The sequence below is a fragment of the Gorilla gorilla genome, chromosome 6, assembly GCF_029281585.2.
Source record: "Gorilla gorilla gorilla isolate KB3781 chromosome 6, NHGRI_mGorGor1-v2.1_pri, whole genome shotgun sequence".
In the NCBI taxonomy this organism is placed as follows: domain Eukaryota; kingdom Metazoa; phylum Chordata; class Mammalia; order Primates; family Hominidae; genus Gorilla; species Gorilla gorilla.
Genome location: NC_073230.2, coordinates 37,240,864 through 37,254,423, shown reverse-complemented (window position 1 = coordinate 37,254,423; position 13,560 = coordinate 37,240,864). Strand labels below are relative to the sequence as shown.

The window sequence follows — 13,560 nt, the reverse complement described above, 5'->3', positions numbered from 1 at the left end:
GATTTCGTTTATAGGAAATATCTATAGAAATAAAAAACAGATTAGTGGTTGTCAAGGATTGAGGGGAGGGAGATGAGAAGCGACTATTAACGGGTTTCTTCTTGGGGTGATGAAAATGTCTGGAATTAAATAATGGCAATGGTTGCACAACTGTGAAAATTCTAAAAACCACTGAAATTGTGTATTTTAAAAAGCTGAATCTTATGGTATGTGAATTATAGCTCAATAAAACTGATTTTTAAGAAAAAAACTGCTGTAGCATTATTCATATCAGGAAAAAAGAATCCAGGGCAAAAAATATGAATAGAAATATAAAATAGTTTGGAAGCATACATGAAAATTTACTTAATTGTGCCATAAGTTATGGACAAGTAAAGTGTCAGAAAGAAATGTCTGAGCCAGGCCTTCCATGACTGAAGCAGGGGCGGGTATGAGCAGAGTCCTGCCCTGTGTGAGTGTATGGGTGCTGTGGCTTGGGGGTTGTGGCAGGAAGCTCACAATGCTAGGCTGTCAAGAGCTGGGCTTTTGGACCTTATTTTGTAGGTTTTTAAAGAGAGGAAAGATGTTGTTAGACATCTGTGTTCTAAAAACAGCACCGTGGGACTATGTGTGGAAACTGAATTGTAGGGAGAGGAAGGAGCAAACAGGTATATCAATTTGGGGACCCACATGAGTAAGGATGGGTATTTATTTAAATCAGAATAATGGCAATGGGATAGAGCCAAGGAGGAAATCGGATTGGATGCCTGGGATGGGGAAGAAGAAAGAGCCTGGTGTGACCCCTTGGGTCCTTGGTGGTCAAGACAATGGAGTGTTAAACGAGACGGAGGAGAGAGTGGGAAGCGGTGGTCAATGAGCAGAGAGAACAGATTTTAATTCGAAACATTTTGAGTTTGAGGTGCTTTTGGCAAATGGAAATTCAGATCTGAAATTTAGAGAAGAAGCAAGGCTGACAATAGCGATTTAGGAATCTTCACACAGGCAGTTGGGTGCATTTCATTCTCTAACACTAATTCCATGAAGATCTAGAAGAGTACGACATTTAAAATTACTGAGTCACCTTCTGTAATTTCTAATTAAGTCAGACACATGGCTAATAATGGAAGTCAGTCAGGTGGCTGACACTGCTAGCTGCCTACTCAATAACCATTCCCTCTTCTTCCTCACAGCAGAAGCCCTAATTTGAGTGATGGGGTTGCAATTTACCCAGCTAAAAATATTTGATTTATCAGACTCTAATATATTTAGAACAACGCTGTGACACTGTTCTGGCCAGTGAGATGCAGGTGGAAGTCCTAGGGAGTGCATCACTTGCTGAATAAAAAGGTAAAACCTCACTAATAGAAGGACGTTAATTCCTTTATCTATTTGCACCTTCCTTGTCTTCTTGCCTAGACTGCAGATGGAAGCCTAGAGATACTGCAGCCATATCGTCATCATGAGGCAACCAGATTTAGGATGAAGTCCTATAGGCTAAGTGTGGTGAAGCAGGAAGATGGATGGATACTGGTCTCAGCTCCTGCACAGGCCCCAGACTGCCCTTCTTAGGAGTCTAATTCCACAAGACAAATAAACAAATCCATTTAAGCCAGATTCGGGTGTGTGCACTGGTTTGGTTTTGTTTACTTTGGCAGCTGCTACAATTCACATCTGGATATATATACGGGAGTGGGGAGCTTAAAAGACATGAGCACTATTATTTCAATAATAAAAAATGTTTAAAAAATAAAATATTTATGCTTTCTAGCACTGGATTTTTCTTTTTCCAAATAGGTAATAAAAATTTTCAGCTAAAGGGAAATTATGGACTGCTGGTATTAAGAAAATTCATAAATACATAATCATCTGTTAATGAGTACATGTGCACAATGACACCCTTTGGACTTTTCCTGGATGAGGTAAACTGATTTGGCTCATTTAAATGGCTTCAGCCAGAGCCAAAGTTCTTAAAGATGAGATTGTTCACTACCTGACTCTCATAAGAATTACAGTCTTTGGAAGGAAGGCTCTGGCTCTTCCAGGCACTCAGTAAGCATAGCTAAGAATACAGAATGTCCCTGAACCACAGCATTTTGGCCCTGCAAAGAGCTTTTACTGAGCTGTGTGGGATTATGTCTCCGGAACTGCAGTCAATAAAGTTCTAGGAAACACTTACTTTTGCCTTCTACCACAGCACTTCCATTGTCTTTATGGCAGGGATGATGTTGAAGACTTAGGTCTCTATGGCAACAGTGAGTGCATTGAAGACCTGCCAGGAGAAAGTTATCCCAGGTTTCAGGACCGGGAAAAGCTGTGTAACCGATCTGTTTTTATCTCATGGTCACTGTGGATCAGGTAACTATTTATGTTTTCTTTTTTGTTTTGGCTGCTGGGAAGCTCTGGCAAATTTTTACTCCCACCTCTGGAAACTATCCACAACTTATGATCTATTCTGGTTCTGTAAATTACCTCTGATTTTATCTCACTTTCTAACCCGTGTGTTCCCTTTACCTCAGTTTCATTATCTATTAATTTTATGTTGTTTGCTATCTATTTTTGTAAACTCCTTGAACACTTTATGGAACACGGAACATTTAAGGCAAACAATTTTTAAAAGCATCAGATCATCATCATCATCATCATCATCATAATAATGGCTAATTGACTGAACATTGCTATGAATGAGGCACTGTCCTAAGTACCAAATCTATCTTATGGCCGGGCAAGGCAGATCATGTCTGTAATCCCAGCACTTTGGGAGGCTGAGGCAGGAGGATCGCTTAAATCCAAGAGTTCGAGACCAGCCTGGGCAGTATAGTCAGATCCTGTCTCTACAAAATATAAAAAAAAAATTAGCCGGGCATGGTGGCATGTGCCTGTAGTTCCAATTCCTCAGGAGGCTGAGGTGGGAGGATCACTTGAGCGTGGGAGTTGGAGGCAGTAGTGAGCTGTGATCAAACCACTGCACTCCAGCTTGGGCAACAAAGCAAGACCCTATCAAAAAACAAAAAAAACAAAACAAAACAAAAAAAAGAATAAATCTATCTTATTAGCCTTAAACATGAGATAAATACTATTATTATCCTCATTTTGTAGATGAGAAAACCAAAACACAGAGAGGTTAAGTAATTTGTCCAAGATCATACAGCAAATAAATGATGCATGTAAGATTCATGCAAAATAGTCCAGGGATTCTGACTTACATAAGTTATACAAAAGAATAAATAATTTTTTAAAGAAGCAGAGGCTTTTTGATTTTATCGGCTGAGCCCTAAAGGAGATACCTATTGGAAATCTCATCCATACAGTTATGCCTGATGGAGCCATATTAACAAAAGGGAATTAGACAGTGAAAGTTAAAACAACAGATAAAATACAACAAATAATTGTCTTTTGATCTTGGAACATACTTCCAGATATTCATTCATTCATTCATTCACTCACACAATTACTGATTCCTCCACTTACACAGTCCTTTAATTCATTCAACAACCTTTAGGGAGTACCCCTCACTTGCCAGGCATGGGGCAGGTGCTGTGCTGGGAATGGAGATGAACACAATTCCTGCCTTCCAGGAGCTCAGGTGCAATAAGAGAGAGTCAGGTAGGTTGGGGACACCTTGGGATTATGAGCAGGCTGATAAAAGACCACAGCAGGGTGCAACATGATCATTCTAAGAGTAAGTCAGCCTTCGGCTTCTGTCTCCCCTTTGATAAAGGAGTATGAAGAATCAGCTCCCTATAGGGCTGCTGTAGTGATGTCCTACATATAAAGCTCTTAGCCTAGCCCCGGGCAGGGCTAGCCAGTCATTAGCTCTTAAGGAACAGTGGATGGCAACCTGGGCACCTTGCTCAGACACACACGTGCACTCACACAGACACACATCCTCAGAAACTCAAGCACTGAGACTGGCTACTGCCTCCTCCTAGCTAACCAAGAGCTGACTCTCACAGTCCATGCGCAGGCCTGGCACTCTCTCCTGGATGCCACCATCCTAGATGCGGTGTTAGCTGGAAAACACCACCCACATAGGATGAACATTCCTTCAAGATGCACTTGAAAATCTTCCTCCACAGTGCCTGGCCCACATAATGCCCGCTGGGCATTTTTGTCACATTTACTCTGCTTTAGTTTACCTCCTTGGCACTTGAACACCGCAGTTCACTACACAATTCCCCTGCTGCATAATGGTCGGGTTCCCTCTTGAACAGGTCTAAGGAAAGACGCAGCTAGAATTGCAAAAGGGGAGTTTCAAGTGCACTACTGGCTGAAGCCAGTGAGAAAACACGTGTGCTGCCCCTGCCCAGCATCGGCTGGGGAAAGGCATGCCTCTTCGGTTTTGTACAGTGGCTAAATAAAAAGCAATTAATCACTTTCTCACCAACCCTAACTCATATTTAATAGTTCCCCTCGAAGTTTGTTTTGTCATGCTGTCGGCAAAGTCAGTCAAACATTACGATTCTTTTCTAAATATTCCAGCAGCCAGATGGCAGAAGCACCACTGTGACAAGGCAAACTTGCCTAAAGATAACTTTGTGATGCAGAACCATGCTCGATGGCACTGGGCTGAGGGGACTCGCCCAGAGCTATTTCTAAATTGCTCCCCTTAACCCACGTTCTTTACACCAAAACTTCCTAAGACAAACATTCAACTCTGCAACTTGAAACTGGTGGTAAAACAAAGACGTTTCTACCTCTTTAAGTTCGGAATATTAGGCAGAAATATAAAATCACCAGAAGACCACACATCAGGACAAAGTTCTTAGGATTTCTCCGTAGATTTAAGGCTACTGTACCCTAATGTTTCAAATATTTCTGCACTAAAGTTCACATATATTAAATATTTATAACACATTTGCTAGAAAACACATTTCCTTCCTTTTGCTGAGTTATTTGTGTAGGTTTCTTTTTTAAAAAACTTCAACATTAATAAACATATTTATAAATTCTAGAATGTAAAAAAGTTGACTGCCACCCTGGTGAAAATTCTGTTTCCCTCTACTGTTAATCACATTTTGTTTTCTCGGATCTTTCCTAGGTTATATTCTTTATTCTTTGTGTATGTGTTGGAGCGACTGCAAACTCGCAACCTGTACTATATGGTTTTGGAACAATAAGTCTCCTAAAAAGAGCGTTGCCAGGCTAGACCAGCTGGCTTTCCCCTGTTCTTATAACTGTATGTTCTTAGACACACACACACACACACACACACACACACACACACACTTCCTCCATTCCTTCTGCTGCTGGGTAACTGCAGTCTGTGACACAATGTCACACTCACAATTACGTGAAAACAGAGACTCCTAAAAGGAACAAAAAGGGGGCAATGGCAGGAAGCCAGCCTACAAGTGTCTGTCATCCTGACCGCTCTGCCCCGATTCAGGTGGCCACAAATTGCCTGTTGAAGGTTGCCTGTCTAGAATTTGAAGTCTGTGTGCCCAGGCTGTTACCCTGAGTAAGTAATTTAACCTCTGTGACCTTTTATTTTCTCATCTGTAAAAAAGGCACAATAACAATATCTCTGTTAAAGAATTGCTGCGAATCACAGGAGGTGATGCACATAAAGGCATCTGCAGTGTATGTTTCATTTCCAGTTACTTCTTAACTTTCTTTTGCCCCTCCTCGCTACTTCTTTTCTGATTTGGTTTTTGTGGTTTTTAAATGTATCTTTGAAATGCATTAGCTGGAAAACTGCAGCAATCTGTGTGTTACCACAATGAGTGGACTTTAGCATCACATTTTTATTTACTTTTTCACTGAGGTAGAATTTACATAAGTGCACAAGTCTCAAGGGTATAACTTCAGTAATTCTTAGGTCAAGGTGAGACGCATTTCTAGCATCCCAGAAGCCTCCCTCATGTCCTGTCCACGTATTGACCTGGAGTTTATCTCCTTGCAAGGCCCAAAAACAACCTCTCCTCTGACCTTTTTCGTAATGACAAAGTTAAAAAAAATTAAAGGGAGGCAGGAGTCCCAGTGATAACTATTAATGCTGGCCACAAGAAGTGCACTCCCAGTCCTCCCTCTGAAGTGAGAAAAGATTCTGGAAAGGAGGAGGCGGAGGGGCACAAACCTTCTAAATCACACTGGTCATGCCAAACAAGGCGCTCATTTACAGCCAAGGACCCGAGGCACAGAGGCGAAAAGACAGCCTAACTTCCTGCTACAGAGTAACTTTCCTCCCCAATACAGCCAGTTACAAAGCGCCCTGAGTGTCAGGGATTGGCCACACTGTCCCAGGGCGCATGGAACCGCTCTCCTGGCCTTTCCCTGCAGAAACTTCTTTCCAGAGGGAGGCGCACACACGGTCCCCACGCCGCCCCGGCGCCCGCCACGGGCACACCCACGCGGCTGGCACGCCACCCTCCAAAGGCGCTGTTCCTGAGAGCCGGTGCCTGCCTGCCCACGGGGCCCGGGCCGCGCTCCTCCAGTCCAGGGCGGCCGGGTGCCCGCCGTCCCCGCCACCTTCAGAAAGCGCGTGTCAGGGGCTGGGGGAAATCTGCTCTGCCACCTACCTACCCACCACCTAATCCTCCAAAGGACCCTAAACCCATTTGTGGCCAAATGTACATTGCTGGAACACAGTCTGACTACTGACCCCAGGGGCTTGGAGATGAGCACGGGAGGGGCGTCCAGAGACCTGCGCTCTGTCCCCATGAGCTGTGTGACCTTGGACAAGTCACTTCACATCTCTGGAGTTGGCTTCCTCACTAGGGGGCTCCTTCTGTATTCCCCAAGCCACCTCCGGCTCTGCAATTTCCTAGCTCTCTTTTACTCCGCCCCAGCCCTTCCCGCGACAGCCCCCTCCCCAGCGAGACCCCAGCCTTTTGTTCCGGGGGCGAAGCGGAGAAGAGAGAGCGTCGCGAAGGACCAGGCCGAGGCGGCCTCGGTGCCAGGGGCTGCTCACCGGAGAGTCCAGTCCGGAGAAGTCACCAAGCAACCCCGTGGTGACCTCGCTCCCCACCCCGCGGTTTGTTTCCGCCCGGCCCGGCTCGGCCGGGGCGCGTGGCAGGGTGCGGGTGGGGGGCGTGAGCGCCGCGCGGCATATCGACAACCTCCTGGGCCCGGGGCTGCAGCCCGGCGGGGGTTCCCTGGCCCTCCCACGCGCTCAGGATTTCTGTCCCGGGCCGGGCCACTCTGCTCCGGGACCGACGAGGGCGGCCGCCGCTACACCGCCCGTTCATTCCACCCTCGGGCACCGACCCGCACCCGCGCGGGAAGCCGCTACCTGCAGGTGGCGGAGCCGGGGTCTGGACTGGACTCGAGCTCCGGCCGACGTCTCCGCCGCCGCCGCCTCTGGCTCCGGGCTCCGTCCCGCAGCGCCCGTGCTCCAAGCGGCGCCGCTACCGCCGAGCTGCGCTCGGTGCGCCGGGCTCGCTCCCCGGCCACCGGCTCTGGTGCTGCCGGGACGCGGAGGCGGGGCCGCCGCCCCCACCTGCTCGCAGGCTCCTGCCTGGGAGCCGCCGCCGCCCCGCGGCAGGGACACGGCCCCGGCGGGCGGGGTCGCTCTGGGACCCTGGAGGCGGGTCCCAAGTCGGCGGGCGCGCCTCCCGGGTACAGAGTCCCAAGTCTCAGCTGCGGAGAGACTGAGGCCTAAGGCTGGAATTCCCCAAATAGGAGCTGTTGCGCGGGCGACGCACGGCCCAGCACAGCTACTCTGGGGACACGCCACTCCTTGAATTTATTCCAAAATGTTGAGCCCTTACTAAGCTCCAGGTGGTGTCATAAGCGATGGGGACGAGAGAACAAGATTACCTCTTGCCCTCGTGGAGTTCACAGTCTAGAAAAGGAAAGCGACCAATGGGCGATTACAGCACAACCAAGAGGAGGCAGAGGCCTCCTGAGCCGGCTCCCAGAGGGGGCACCTGATCTAGACTTGGGGTGGGGAGTAGGTCAGGGAGGGCTTCTTGAGGAGCTGACGTCGACGAGAAAAACTGAAGACTGAGTGTGAATTAGCCAGGTGATGAGAGAATTATCCGGGTAGCCTGGGGAGGTAGATTGATGTCCCAGGTAGAGCAGAAGGGAGGAGAAAGCAGACTGAAAACTGAAATAGGGCCGGGCGCGGTGGCTCAAGCCTGGAATCCCAGGACTTTGGGAGGCTGAGGTGGGCGGATCACTTGAGGTCAGGAGTTACTAGCCTGGCCAACATGGTGAAGCCCTGTCTCTACCAAAAAATACAAAAGTTAGCCGGGTGTGGTGGCGCTCTCTAGTCCTAGCTACTCGGGAGGCTGAGGTGGAAGGATCGCTTGAACCCAGGAGGCAAAAGTTGCGATGAACCACTGCACTCCAGCCTGGGCGATAGAGTGAGACCCTGTCTCAAAAAACCAAACCAAACCAAACGAAGAAACAAACAAAAACAAACCTGAAATAAGCTTGAAGAACGGAAAACCTTGCTTCTGTCACATTTCTTGTTCGGGCCCTTGGAGGATGCAGAAAGTTTGTGTCCGAGGCTGAATGCATTGCTGTAGGTGCTGAGATCATTGGGTGAGGATTCTGTATTTCCCATGTCCTGGGCATTCCTGCTAGTGGAGGAGCTAAGCGGGTACTCGGGGACTGTTCACTCAGCCTCGGTGTTTGAGTATCTGCCGTGAGCCAGACACTCTGCAGGGCCTCAGGGCGAGGTGTCTAACTCTAAAGTTGCTGCTGGTCTGGAATAGAGGAGAAACCTGCGCTCAGCGCTGTGCTGAGTCTTGTGTGAAATGTTGGGGACCCAGGTGAGGGAGCAGTCAATGCCAGCAGGGAAGATCTCACACGTGGATTGCAGCCTGTATTCAGGTTCAAGTTCTGTAGTGGCTGCTGTCAAAGTATGTTCCCCAAGCAGCCCTTAGCTGATCTCTTAATTACTCATGTTTGTAGCTGGGCGATGTGTCGGCTTATGTTTATAGCAAGGATTAATAATACACTTTTGATGTCTTTCACTCCAGTGTCGTGAAGAACATGGTTTTCTCTTTTGATTTAGGTGAAGAAGGGTCTATGTGTAGTGAGTGGAAGCTGATGAGGCACTTGCTTTCCACCTGTTTGTCCTGAGTTCCTCTTGCCCTTTCCTCCTTTAGAATCATAATAGATGACCACAGGTATGGAACCTGAAGAACAGTTCTCCAACATAAAATTCATAAGCCCTCTTACATGGGTGATTGTTACTAAAACAAAAACAAAACAAAACCCAAAACCCCAAAACATGACCCAGCCACTCTCCTTCTCTGGACCTCCAGTGCTCAAGCTGACTAAATACATAACCACTACTATTCTAATTCAAAAAGGAAGAAAAGTCAAACTATTAGAGAAGACATTGCCATGGGCCTAGAGAGTTCCCATCAGATCTCCTGAGCAGCCCAAGCATGAGCCAGTTGGATGGAAAGCCTGTTATTTATCTCAAGAGATGCTGGATTGGATCAAAGAATTTGTTTTTTAAAATGCCTGGTTGTAGGGATGGGGAGGTGGTGAGTGAGGAATCAATTTGGACATTTGGGGCTGAAAGCTTCAAGAGGCATTTCATTCAGGTGCCCAGTGTTTTCTATCCATGTGAAGTAACAATACCATTAGCATCTTGTTCCTACGGACATTAGAGAGGGATTCATTTCCACCTAGCTCCACTAAAACAAATTGACTTCAAGAAGGCACTAGCTATTCCTGGTAGATGGTACTTGTTCAGTGGCAGACACTGTGAATTGTCTTCCCAATTATCAATCTATTCTCCACTTCTTCCTTAGTGACAGAACCCAGGATTATGATTGATCCAAGACGACCATGACAATCCCCTTCCTGATTTCCCGGTCTTTCTTACAGCTAAGGAAGTCATTGACCCAGTTCTAGCCAATGAGTTGAAAGAAGGGTCTGGTCGGGGAGCCTCTGAAAAATTTTTTCTGGTTCTGTCTTTCCTTTCCCCTCTTTTCTTTTTTCTTTCTTTTTTTTTTTTTAGACAGAGTTTTGCTCCTGTTGCCCAGGCTGGAGTACAATGGCACCATCTTGGCTCGCTGCAACCTCCGCCTACAGGGTTCAAGAGATTCTCCTGCCTCAGCCTCCTGAGTAGCTGGGATTACAGGCACCTGCCACCATGCCCAGGTAATTTTTGTATTTTTAGTAGAGGCGGGGTTTCACCATGTTGTCCAGGCTGGTCTTGAACTCCTGACCTCAGGTGATCTGCCCACCTTGGCTTCCCAAAGTGTTGGGATTATAGGCGTGAGCCACCGCGCCCAGCCCATTTCCCACCTTCTTTATGATTTGAATGCAAATGAAATGCCTAGTAATGCTACAACCAGACTGCAATCAAGAGCCAAAGACTGTGAGGCCAAAAGGTCAATATAATTGGGACAACACACTGGAAAATAGAGTCAGTGTGGTATCGCTGGGCACTTGAGCCAAAGTGTGCAACTGTCCACCTCTGGATGGACTATATCCTATGTGAGAAAAATAACCCATGTTTGTTTCAGCCTCTGAGAATTAGTTTTCTAATTTCACAGCCAAATGTATTCCTAACTTATACTATGACCTGGTAAAGAGCAAAAATCTCCTCTTTTCTTCTTATCACTCACCAAGTGTCTGCAATAGCTCACCTTTCACACCTTCCACTTGCAAACATATATTTATATCTGTTCTGTAACTTCTTGAGCTCTTCAGGAGAAAGGCACTACAGAAATATTAAGAGTTTTGTACACATGTGCTCACTTCAATCTCTCAAATATGTCCAGATCAGCTATTTTCTGGTGATACTGCACTGGTGCTAGGGGTGCAAAGATGAATTCACAGCCCTGCCCCCAGGGAGCCAACAGCTTAGTAGAGAACACAGCTTGTGAAGAGAATATTGCAATTTTGGGTAGGAGAGGAGCTTGTGCTGTAGAGAGAGCTGATACAGGAGAAGAAATGATGAACTATCTGTAGAAAAGGAGGGAGCCTGTGAGACCTGAGTTGGGCATCCATTAATGAATGGAGTTTCTCCTGTCAGAAAGTGGGGAAGGGAGGTCTTCCTTCCAAACCTGACCCACTCTGTTGCCCATCCCCCAACGCCCCCCACCCCCCGCCATCTAGTTGGACCACCCAGAAATTTTGTAAAGCTACTTTTCCCCCCATCAACCCTCCTTGAGGTTGAGCCTGTTGAATCTGTCCAATTTTGCCCATCTGTACCACCACCTGAGACTAGAGCCCATCATCACCTCTCTCCAGGACTTTCCCAGGAAACTGTTAGCTTTTCCCCTCTGTAATCATATGCCACTTCTCTCTTCTAAAGCATTCTCCCCAGTGTGGCCGGGGAGAGCATCTTGAAACCCAAAGCTGATCTTATCAATTCCCATTATCTGTAGTTCAATGAATTCTCATTGCTCTGATGATAAAACCAAGATCCCGAGCTTTGTCTGAAGGCCCTCATGACCTGGCCTGACCCACTCTCCAACGCACCTTTCTCAGTCCTCCCCTCCATCTATGTCCTCCAGCCATGTTGCCCTGCTTTCAGATCCTTCGACAGCAATATTCCTTCGCGTCACAGGCTTTTTGAATGTGCTCTTCCCTCTTTGTGAAGAAGACCCCAAGTGTCAATTCCTCTCCATCTTTCAGATCTCAACTAAACCTTGCCACAACTTATCTGAATCTCAGCTAGGTCACCCTCTTCTATAAGGTCTCAAAACCTCATGTACCTTTCTTTTGTGCATTTATTACAGTTGTAATGATGACAATATCTGTTTAATGATGTAACATTTGTCCTCCAGACTAGACTGTGGTATTCATGACCTCAGGAACCATCTCTGTCACCTTTGCATCCTTATCTCACAGCACAGAGACTAGCACATAGTAGGTACTCAATACACATTTGTTGAGTTCTGAAAGAAATGAATAAATTAGGGTTGGGGACTGGAGCTACATATCTGAGGGTTTGTAACATTTCTCAAAAAAAGTTTATATCAACTTTACTAAGGGATAATGTCATACAATAAAATGAGCTCCTTTTAAGTGAACAGTTTAATGAATGCTGACAAATGTTTACTCTGATATAACCACCACCTTTATCAAGGTATAGACTATTCCATCTCCAAGAAAGTTATCTTATCCCCCTTTGCAGTCAGTCCCTATGCCCAGCCCCATGCAACTGAAATGAGAGAGCTCCCTGACCCCCTTGTGGGATGTGAGGCAGGGGTGTGGCTCATTTGTTTGGCCACTGCATGCTCAAACCTCTTATGGGATGGGGAGCAGATGGGCAGGTGCAGGAGCCAGGGCAAGTGCTTTTGGGCTCTGGGCCCATAGTAGCATCTAGGGGTGGATGCCTGTGACTCCTAAAGCCCCAGTGGGCATATTACAGTGCTCTTTTAGCTCTGCTGTCTGCAGATGGCCTAAGTGTTAACCAGCTCAGTACCCTTTTGGTACCCAGGTTTTTGCCCAGCATCGAGGAAGAATCAGGTCACGTGGACAAATTGAGGGACAGTAAATGCGGGGTATTTTATTGCTGGATGGAAGTGGCTCTTGGTGGGATGGATGGAGCTGGAAAGGGAATGGAGTGTGAAGATGATCAACCATGGAGTTTGGCCGTCCTGCAGCTGATCTCCTCTCTGACTGTCCCCAGCTGAACTCCTCTCGATGGTCAGACCCTCCTCTTATCTCCTTTGCTGCTCTGCTCTGCCGCTCTTTTGCTCCTCTGCTCTTTTGCTCCTCTGCTCTTTTGCTCATGGAGCCTGGGGTTTGGGGTTTATATGGGTACAGGATAGAATGATGTGGCAGGCCAAAAGGCAACATTTGAGCACAAAACCAGGAATGTCTATTCCCATTTAGGGCCGCAGGTTTCCAGGCTTGAGGGTGGGGCCTTTGCTGGGGAACTGCCCTCTTTTATCCAGTACCTCCCTGCCTCCTGTCAGTATCACAACCACGGAGCTATTACTGTGGATTAGTTTTGTCTTTTCTGGAGCTTTGTGTACTAGAATCATACATGAAGAACTATTTTGTCCTGACTTCTTTCACTCAGCCTATGTGATTCACCCATGAGTTATGTGTTATATGTAGTTTATTCCTTTTTACTGCTGATTGGTATTTCATTGTATGGATATGCCAGTATTTGTTTAATCCATTTACCTTTTGGTGGACACTTGGTTTGTTTCTAGTTTTTTTTGATATTACAAATGAAGGTGCTTTGAATATTTGTGTACAAGTCCTTTTGCAGATAAATGCTTTTATTTCTCCATGGTAAATACTTAGGAATATAGTTTTAAGAATCATTAACATTTAAAACAAAGATAAAACCTTAGAACCACACTGAGATACTACTTCACACCCACTAAGATGGCCATAATTTTTGAAAGTGTTGGCGAGGATGTGGAGAAGTTGGAATCCTCATACATTACTGGGGAGAATATAAAATGGTACAGCTGCTGTGGAAAATAGTTTGGCAGTTCCTCAAAAAGTTAAACATAGAACTTCCACAGGACCCAGAAATTCCACTCCTAGGCATGTACCCAAAAGATTTGAACACAGGAATTTAAATAAAAACTTGTATATGAATGTTCATAGTAACACTACTCGTAATAGCCAAAAGATGAACACAATCCAAATTTCCATCAACAGGTGACTGGATAAACAAAATGGGATATATCCGTACAATGG

The 13,560-nt window shown here is 46.3% G+C and overlaps 1 protein-coding gene across 4 annotated transcripts in view; it reads right to left on the bottom strand.

The window, feature by feature from the left end:
• Nucleotides 1-7,707, bottom strand: part of WIPF3 (WAS/WASL interacting protein family member 3) — a 106,010-nt gene extending 98,303 nt beyond the window's left edge. The window contains exon 1 of one of the 4 annotated variants that reach the window (XM_055347260.2): nt 7,211-7,707. The gene's annotated coding sequence lies outside the window, so the exon portion shown is untranslated. Of the gene's footprint in view, nt 1-2,155; nt 2,244-6,889; nt 7,021-7,210 lie in introns of those variants that run through there. The other 3 variants (XM_055347259.2, XM_055347261.2, XM_055347263.2) reach the window with 3 other exon arrangements.
• Nucleotides 7,708-13,560: the final 5,853 nt, after the last annotated feature.